A 9,606-nucleotide genomic window follows, 5' to 3' on the forward strand; every position below is an offset into this window, starting at 1 on the left:
TGCCCAGCTAGCCGGGGTGGAGAACAACACAGCATAGTTGGATACAGCAGTTCACCACAGAAGCTGTCTAGTTCGTTTTATTAGAAGTGTTATTCCTTTCTCATTCACTGGTGTCAGAAGTGCTGAGTGAAAAGGAAACTTCAGGAATTGTGAGGTTAACACCTGTGTTTGAAACTGAAAACAGAGGAAAGGGGAGCACACATGGAGCAGCAAAGAGAGAATAACAAAGGCTTGTGTAGGAATTTTATGAGCACGGTAGTAGCTTGACTAGCTTAAGGACGGGGGAGGAAACCAAGCATGGATGTGTTGCAACCTCCATACAGTCTGCAACTGTCATGCAGTGTTTGTATTTGTATTGTATTTGGCAGCCATGGGGCAGAGGAGAAAAATGATGAAGTACAATCATCAGTCTGTTTGCATGTTGTTGGTAGGAAGCATTAGATATTTATAACAACAAGGGCTGTCAATTAATCACAGTTAACTCATGCGATTAACTCAAAAAAATTAATCACGGTTTAGAAAAATTAATTGCAATTAATCGCAGTTTTAATTGCACTGTTAAACAATAGAATACCAATTGAAATTTATTAAATATTTTGGATATTTTTCTACATTTCCATATACACCTCTACCTCGATATAACATGAATTCGGATATAACGCGGAAAAGCAGTGCGCCGGGGGGGCGGAGGAGGAGGGGCTGCGCACTCCGGTGGATCAAAGCAAGTTCGATATAACATGGTTTCACCTATAACGTGGTAAGATTTTTTGGCTCCCGAGGACAGCATTATATTGAGGTAGAGATGTATATTGTATTCTGTGTTGTAATTGAAATCAAAAAGTGTACAAAAACAAAACAATGTAAAACTTCAGAACCTACAAGTCCACTCCGTCATCGTCCTTGTTCAGCCAATCACTAAGACAAACAAGTTTGTTTACATTTACAGGAGATAATGCTGCCCTCTTTTTAGTATCATAGAAGATTAGGGTTGGAAGAGACCTCAAGAGGTCATCTAGTCCAACCCCCTGCTCAAAGCAGGACCAACCCCACCTAAATCATCCCAGACAGGGCTTTGTCAAGCTTCACCTTCAATACCTCTAAGGATGGAGATTCCACCACCTCCCTAGGTAACCCATTCCAGTGCTTCACCACCCTCCTAGTGAAATAGTTTTTCCTAATATCCAACCTAAACCTTCCCCACTGCAACTTGAGACCATTACTCCTTGTTCTGTCATCTGCCACCACTGAGAACCGTCTAGCTCCATCCTCTTTGGGACCCCCCTTCAGGTAGTTGAAGGCTGCTATCAAATCACCCCACACACTTCTTTTCTGCAGACTAAAGAAGCCCAGTTCCCTCAGCCTCTCCTCATAAGTCATGTGCCCCAACCCCCTAATCATTTTCGTTGCCCTCCACAAGACTCTCTCCAATTTGTCCACATCCTTTCTGTAGTGGGGGCCCAAAACTGGACGCAATACTCCAGATGTGGCTTCACCAGGGCCGAATAGAGGGGAATAATCACTTCCCTCAATCTGCTGCAACACTTCTACTTTTGTAGCCGTCATTGCAAGGTATTTACGTGCCAGATATGCCTAACGTTCGTTTGACCCTTTTTGCTTCAGCCACCATTCCAGAGGACATGTTTCCATGCTGATGACGCTTGTTAAAAAAATAATGCATTAATTAAATTTGTGACTGAACTCCTTGCGGGAGAAGTGTATGTCCCCTGCTCTGTTTTACCCATATTCTGCCATGTATTTCATGTTATAGCAGTCTCAGTGACCCAGCACGTGGTTCATTTTAAGAACACTTTCACTGTAGATTTCACAAAACGCAAAGAAGGTACCAATGTGAGATTTCTAAAGATAGCTACAGCACTCTACCCAAGATTTAAGAATCTGAAGTGCCTTCCAAAATCTGATCGGGACAGGGTGTGGAGCATGCTTTCAGAAGTTTTAAAATTGCAACACTCCGTTGCAAAAACTACAGAACCCAAACCACCAAAAAAGAAAATCAACCTTCTGCTGGTGGCATCTGACAGAGATAATGAAAAGGAACATAGACTCATAGACTTTAAGGTCAGAAGGGACCATTATGATCATCTGGTCTGACCCCCTGCATACTGCAGGCCATAAAACCGTCCCTACCCCTTCCCTGGACTCTGCTGTTGAAGTCCCCAATCCTGTTTTAGGTGACTTCAATCGGCAGAAACCCTCCTGCTAGAGATCCCTGCCCCATGCTGCGGAGGAAGGCGAAAAACCTCCAGAGGCTCAGCCAATCTGCCCTGGAGGAAAATTCCTTCCCGACCCCAAATATGGCGATCAGTAAGACCCCGAGCATATAGGCAAGAGTCTCCAGCCTGACCCCTGTCAGCCATTATACAATTTGCCTACCATTGCTTGGTTTTCCTTGACTACTATGTTTTACCATTAAACCATTCCCTCCATAAATTTATCTAACTTAATCTTAAAACCAGACAGGTCCGTCGCCCCCACCGTTTCCCTCGGAAGGCCGTTCCAATATTTCACCCCTCTGACGGTCAGAAACCTTCGTCTAATTTCAAGCCTGAACTTCCCCACGGCCAGTTTATATCCATTCGTTCTCGTATCCACATTAGTACTGAGCTGGAATAATTCTTCCCCCTCCTATTAATCCCTCTAATATATTTAAAGATAGCAATCATATCCCCCCTCAGCCTTCGCTTTGTCAGACTAAACAACCCAAGCACCTCTAGTCTCTTTTCATACGACAGGTTTTCCATTCCTCTGATCATCCTAGTGGCCCTTCTCTGCACCCGTTCCAGTTTGAGTTCATCTTTTTTAAACATGGGAGACCAGAACTGCACACAGTACTCCAAATGAGGTCTCACCAGCGCCTTGTACAACGGAAGCAGGACCTCCTTATCCCTACTAGATATACCTCGCCTAATGCATCCCAAGACAGCATTGGCTTTTTTCACCGCCACGTCGCATTGTCGACTCATAGTCATCCTGCGGTCTACGAGGACCCCTAGGTCCTTCTCCTCTTCCGTTACTTCTAACCAATGCGTCCCCATCTTGTAACTAAAATTTTTATTAGTCATCCCCAAATGCATCACCTTACACTTTTTACTATTAAATTTCATCCTATTTCTGATACTCCAATTCACAAGCTCATTCAAGTCTCCCTGCAGGATATCCCTATCCTCCTCCGAATTTACAACGCCTCCCACCTTCGTATCATCCGCAAACTTTATCAGCCCCCTTCTGCAATCGGTTCCGAGGTCAGTTATAAATAGATTAAATAAAATGGGTCCCAAAACCGAACCTTGAGGCACTCCACTAGTAACCTCCCTCCAACCCGACAGTTCACCCTTTAATACGACCCGCTGCATTCTCCCCATTAACCAATTCCTTATCCACCTCTGGATTTTCATATCGATCCCCATGTTTTTCAGTTTAACCAATAATTCCTCATGGGGTACAGTATCAAACGCTTTACTGAAATCCAGGTATATTAGGTCCACCGCATTTCCCTTATCTAATAAATCCGTTACTTTCTCAAAGAAGGAGATCAGATTCGTTTGGCACGATCTGCCCTTCGTAAAACCATGTTGTAATTTATCGCAATTGCCACTAACCTCCAGGTCCTCAACTAGTTTCTCTTTCAGAATTTTCTCTAACACCTTGCACACTACAGATGTTAAACTAACAGGCCTGTAGTTACCCGGATCACTTTTTTTCCCTTTCTTGAAAATAGGAACCACATTAGCTATTCTCCAGTCTAACGGGACCACCCCCGAGTTTACAGATTCATTAAATATTATCGCTAACGGGCCTGCTATTTCCCGCGCCAATTCCTTCAATATTCTCGGATGAAGATCGTCCGGTCCTCCCGACTTAGCCCCATTAAGGCATTCAAGTTTTGTTTCTACCTCGGATACGGTAATCCCCCATCCTGAATGCCCCTCTGTAGTGGTGCTAGTATCCCTAATACCTTCATTGGCCTCATTGAACACCGATGCAAAATATTCATTGAGATATTGCGCCATGCCTAGATTGTCTTTAATCTCCTCTCCGGCAATAGTCTTCAGCGGTCCCACTTCTTCTTTCTTTGCTTTCTTCCTATTTATGTGGCTGTAAAACCTCTTACTATTGCTTTTAATTCCCCTCGCTAGGTCCAACTCTACACGGCCTTTGGCCTTTCTCACTCTATCTCTACATTCTCTGACTTCGCTAAGGTAAGTTTCTTTACTAATCCCTCCCCTCTTCCACTCTTTGTACGCTTTCTGTTTTTTCCTAATCGCCCCTTTGAGTCGGTCGCTCATCCAGCTCGGTCTAAATCTCCTGCTTTGTAATCTTTTTCCCTTTTTTGGAATGCAGGCCTCCGACAGCTCATGCATCTTTAACTTGAAGTAATCCCAGGCTTCTTCTGCCTTTAGATCCATTAATACGTTTGCCCAATCCACTTCCCTTACCAGTCCCCTTAATTTGTTAAAATTGGCCTTTTTAAAATTATAAACCCTAGTCTTTGACTTAATTCTGTTACTCCTCCCATGTATTTTAAACCGAATTAGCTCATGATCACTGGAGCCCAAATTGTCCCCCACTACCACTTCCTCAACGAGGTCCTCACTACTTACCAGAATCAAATCTAAAGTGGCCTCCCCCCTCGTCGGTTCAGCTACCACTTGATGAAGGAATTGATCAGCAATCACATCTAGGAACATCTGAGCCCTATTATTACTACTAGCGTTTGTGCCCCAATCTATATCCGGAAAGTTAAAGTCCCCCATAATTACACAGTTTCTATTAGTAATTACTTCTCTAAAGACATTAAATAGTTCCTTATCCATATCCTGGGTCGATCCCGGCGGTCTATAGCACACTCCAAGCACTATCCCCGGAGAGGCTCTAGTAGTCCTATTACCCAGTGTGAGTATTGCCCAGACGGACTCTGTGTTATCTAATCCATCAACTATTATTTCTTTACAGCTTATTTCACTATTGACATACAATGCCACCCCCCCACCTTTACCTTTGTCCCGGTCTTTCCTAAACAGCGCATACCCCTCCATACCTGCGTTCCAGTCGTGACTGCCATTCCACCACGTTTCTGTTATTCCTACGATATCTGGTTTCAGCTCTTGGACCAAGAGCTCCAATTCCTCCATTTTATTACCTAGGCTTCTGGCATTGGTGTATAAACACCCTAATGTATGTCGTTTAGCCTGTCTCCCATTAGAAGCACTGTAAGTTGCGGGCCTCCTTGCGTCCGTCCCCCCTGTCCTTCCTATGTCCGATCTCATCTCCCTGGCTATGTCTCCTCTCATTTTACTCACCTTTTCCATACTGGAATCTGGCGTGGAGATTAACTGTGCATCTCCCAACCTTCTCCCCAAACTTCCTAGTTTAAAGCTCTTTTGATAAGATGAGCCAGCCTCCCTCCCAGAAGTCTATTTCCTTCCCTACTCAGGTGAAGCCCATCCCGCGAGAACAGGTTTCTGTCCCCGAAAGCCTCCCAGTGGCCATACATCCCAAAGCCCTCCTTATAGCACCACTCTCTTAGCCAACTATTTATTCTCACAATCCTATCAGCCCTTTGCTGCCCTTCCCTCGGAACGGGCAGAATCCCACTAAAGATAATCTGAGCCTCTATCTCCTTGAGCGTCTTCCCCAGCCTAGCATAATCTCCCTTGATTCTCTCTAACGAGAACCTAGCCGTGTCATTCGTTCCTACATGAAGGATTATCAAGGGGTTCTTACCTGCTCCTTTTAGGATCCTTTTCATCCGCAGGTCCACATCGCGTATCTTTGCGCCCGGTAGACAGCACACCCTTCTGTTCTCCGGGTCCGACCTGGTCACAGGCCTGTCCAATCTCCTCAGTAATGAGTCTCCAATTACATACACCTGCCTTCGCCTGGCAACAGTGCGATCTAGTAATCTAGTCTCTAATCCCTCTAGTCCTGACCTGTGCCTGTTCCTATCTTCCCTTATGCTCCCCCTTATGCCTTCCTGATTCCTCCTGGGGCCCAGAATTGGTGCTGTCTCCATCAACTCCTCCCCTCGCTCTCTCGGACTAGCTGCTCTTCTCTTCTTCCTCACTCTCCCACCTTCAGCCGCCACCTGCTGCCCCTCCACCTCGCTATCCAAACACTCGAACCTATTCCTGAGTTCTATTCCCCCCTCGCTGGCCCTTCTTTTCCTTGGCCTGCTTCTCACAGTCACATGCTTCCACCTCCCATGTTCTCCCCCTTCCATTCCCCTCTCACCGTCCTCTGCCTCTACCTGTGCTGCAGGACACTCTCCTTCAGCCCCTCCTTGCCTGTCCTCCATCAGCTGCTCAAACCCCCGCCTAAACTCCACCAGGGTATCTACCTGCATCTCTAGCCCCTTAATCTTTTCCTCCAGTAACACTATCAGGCGACATTTCATACAAACATACCTGTGTTCCAGCTCCCCTGCTAGGACCATATACATACCACAGCTTCCACATGCAGCCATCTGCATTCTGTCTGCTCCTGCTGCCTGGCTCATGCCTGCTGCGCTCCCTGCCCACAGCACCTTCTCCTCCAATGAGAACTCCCTCTCAAACTCCTCTGTTAGCCGCCCTGTTTGCTGCCTCAGGTGCCGCTGCTCGCAGCTGTGCCGCTGCCTGGCTGGGCGGCCGCTTTTATGGGCCCCCTAATCAGCCAAGCCCCGCCCCCTACTCAGGGCTCGGCGTCCTTCCCAGCACCCAGCCCCTGCAGGCCCCTTCTCCTCCAATGAGAACTCCCTCTCAAACTCCCCTGTTAGCCGCCCTGTTTGCTGCCTCAGGTGCCGCTGCTCGCTTTCCGCACTGCTTTGGATTGTTATCGAATAGAGAATGCCTCTTCTCACTTTCAGGTGACATTGTAAACAAGAAGTGGGCAGCATTATCTCATGCAAATATAAACAAACTTGTTTGTCTGAGCTATTGGCTGAACAAGAAATAGGACTTGCAGTGGACTTGCAGGCCCTAAAATTTTACATTGTTTTATTTTTGAATGCAGTTTATTTTGTACATATTCTACATTTATAAGTTCAGCTTTCATGATTGAGATTGCACTACAGTATTTGTATTAGGTGAATTGCAAAATACTATTTTTTATTTTTTTACAGTGCAAATACTTGTAATCAAAAATAAATATTAGGTGAGCACTGTACACTTTGTATTCTGTGCTGTAACGGAAATCAATCTATTTGAGAATGTAGAAACCATCCCAAAATATTTAAATGAATAGTATTCTATTATTGTTTAACAGTGCGATTAATTTTTTTAATTGCTTTACAGCCCTAATAATTTTAAGTTTGAAGAAGGTGAAAGCATGAAGTTAAGCAAAATACTGACTACATTTGAGGAACATTGCATGTCAAAAAGGAATGAACCCTTTGAGAGAGAGAATTTTTTACATGCATGCAAAAAACCGAGGATACCGTAGAGCAATATGTCACAGAATTAAGGAGATTCAGTAAAACCTGTGTCTTTGGTGAGACCATAGTTCTCTGGTTAGAGATGGGATCATTTGTGGCATTAAAGACAATGTGTTAAGAGAGAGACTGCTCCCTGAAGGAGGTTTAACTTTAGAAAAAGCTCTCCAGATATGCAGAGCAGCAGAAACTGAAAGCACAAGCCAAAAAAGCTGAATTCACCAGAAGGGAGGGGAGGGGGGTTTATCCATGCGCTAAGTACACAAGAATATAGCCCAAAAGGATCAAATCAAAAAGTGGAACCACTCTCTGTGAAAACCACTGCTGCGGGGGAGACTGGGTTTAAACAGTTATGTGGAAGGTGTGGCTCACAACATGGCCCCAAACCATGTTTTGCCTTTCGGAAACTGTCATAATGGGAGGAAAATCATTTTGCAAAATGCTGCGGATCCCAAATGCAGGGATGTCAAGTGCATTTAGCCGAAGGCAACATGTTGAGTTTTACACAGACGTACTGGGATCGAGCCTTATGAGAGGGACTGGATACTGCCTATGATGGTGAATGGAACAATTATTCCACTGAAACTGGACACAGGAGCTCAGTTAATATTCTGTGTGAACAAGATTATGAGAGACTGAAAATAAGAGCAAAACTGGGACCAACAAAAATAAAAGTAACTGGTTATTCTGGAACAAGTATACCAGTGAAGGGGAGGTGCATTGCTAGCATCAATCATAAAAACAACATGTACAGGTTCCTGTTCATGGTAGTGCCACAGGAGGTGACACCAATTTTAGGCTTGGCTGCCTGTGAAAAACTCAATCTGGTAAAACAGGTGCTTTCACTACAAGATACTGAACCTGGCTATGAGGCCCTCATTCAGGAATATCATGACCTGTTTCAAGGGTTGGGTTGCTTGGAGGATGAACATACAATCCAGATAAACAAGCAGGTCCTTCCAGTTAGCTATCCATGTAAAAAGATGCCATTTGCACGCGGATAAACTCAAACTTGCAAGAATGGAAGCAATGCAATACAGAAAATTTAGGAACCAGCGGAATGGGTGAGCTCCCTCGTCATTGTGGAGAAAAGTAACGGCCAGAGCTACACATGTGCTTAGATCTAAGAGACCTCAATAAGGCTATAAAAAGAGAACATTTCAAACTACCAACAAGAGACGAGAGTATGGCTCAGTTTGCGAAAGCACAGTATTTCAGTAAATTGGATGCATCCTCAGGATGTTAGCAGCTAAAATTATCTGAAATAAGCTCACAGCTATGCACATTTAATACCCCATTTGGAATATAAAGATTCTTATGCTTATCCTTCAGCATAGCTTCAGCATCAGAAGTGTACCACAAGGCTGTACGTATGATCTATGAACATATTAATGGTGTCGACACCTCAGTGGATGACATAATCATCTGGTGATCAACGAAAGATGAGCATGATCATAGACTTCAGGAAATCCTGGATGCAGCTAGAGCTGCAAACCTCAAACTGAATAGGGAGAAATATGTTTTAGGGGTACAGAACTGACTTTTGTTGGCAGGGCCGGCTCTAGCTTTTTTGCTGCCCCAAGCAGCAAAAAAAAGCGCCGTCCCCTGACCCCCCCCGCTGAGCACCGCGCCCCCCCCCCCCCCCCCCCCCCCCCCACTCCCCCCCCCCCCCCCCCCCGCCCCCCCGCCGCGCGCCGGAGCCCGCCCCCCACCCCGCACCAAGCACCGCCGGAACCTCCCTCCAGCGCCGCGCCCGCGCACCGGAGCTCGCCCCCTCCCGAGCTGAGCGCCGCCAGACCCCCCCCCCGAGGGCCGTGCCGCCGGCCGGCCCCCCACCCCGCGGAATACCGCACCGCCCTCCCCCTGCCGCCCCTTACCAGGTGCCGCCCCAACCCTGTTTGTTGGGGATGTTATTTCCAACAAAGGTGTAAAACCTGGCAAGAGGAAGGTTTCAGCCATTGAAATGATATCATGTCCCCAGTCAAAGAAAGATGTTCAACAGTTCCTAGGAATGGTTAATTATCTTGGAAAATTCATATCTAATCTACCTACCAAAGCAGTGGCTTTGAGAAAGCTCCTAGAGAATAAAAATGAATGGTGTTGGGGTGCAGACCATAAGGAGTCATGGGAACAGGGCCGGCTCCAGGCACCAGCTTCTCAAGTAGGTGCTTGGGGCGGCC

The sequence above is a fragment of the Trachemys scripta genome, chromosome 1 (genome assembly GCF_013100865.1).
Source record: "Trachemys scripta elegans isolate TJP31775 chromosome 1, CAS_Tse_1.0, whole genome shotgun sequence".
NCBI lineage: Eukaryota > Metazoa > Chordata > Testudines > Emydidae > Trachemys > Trachemys scripta.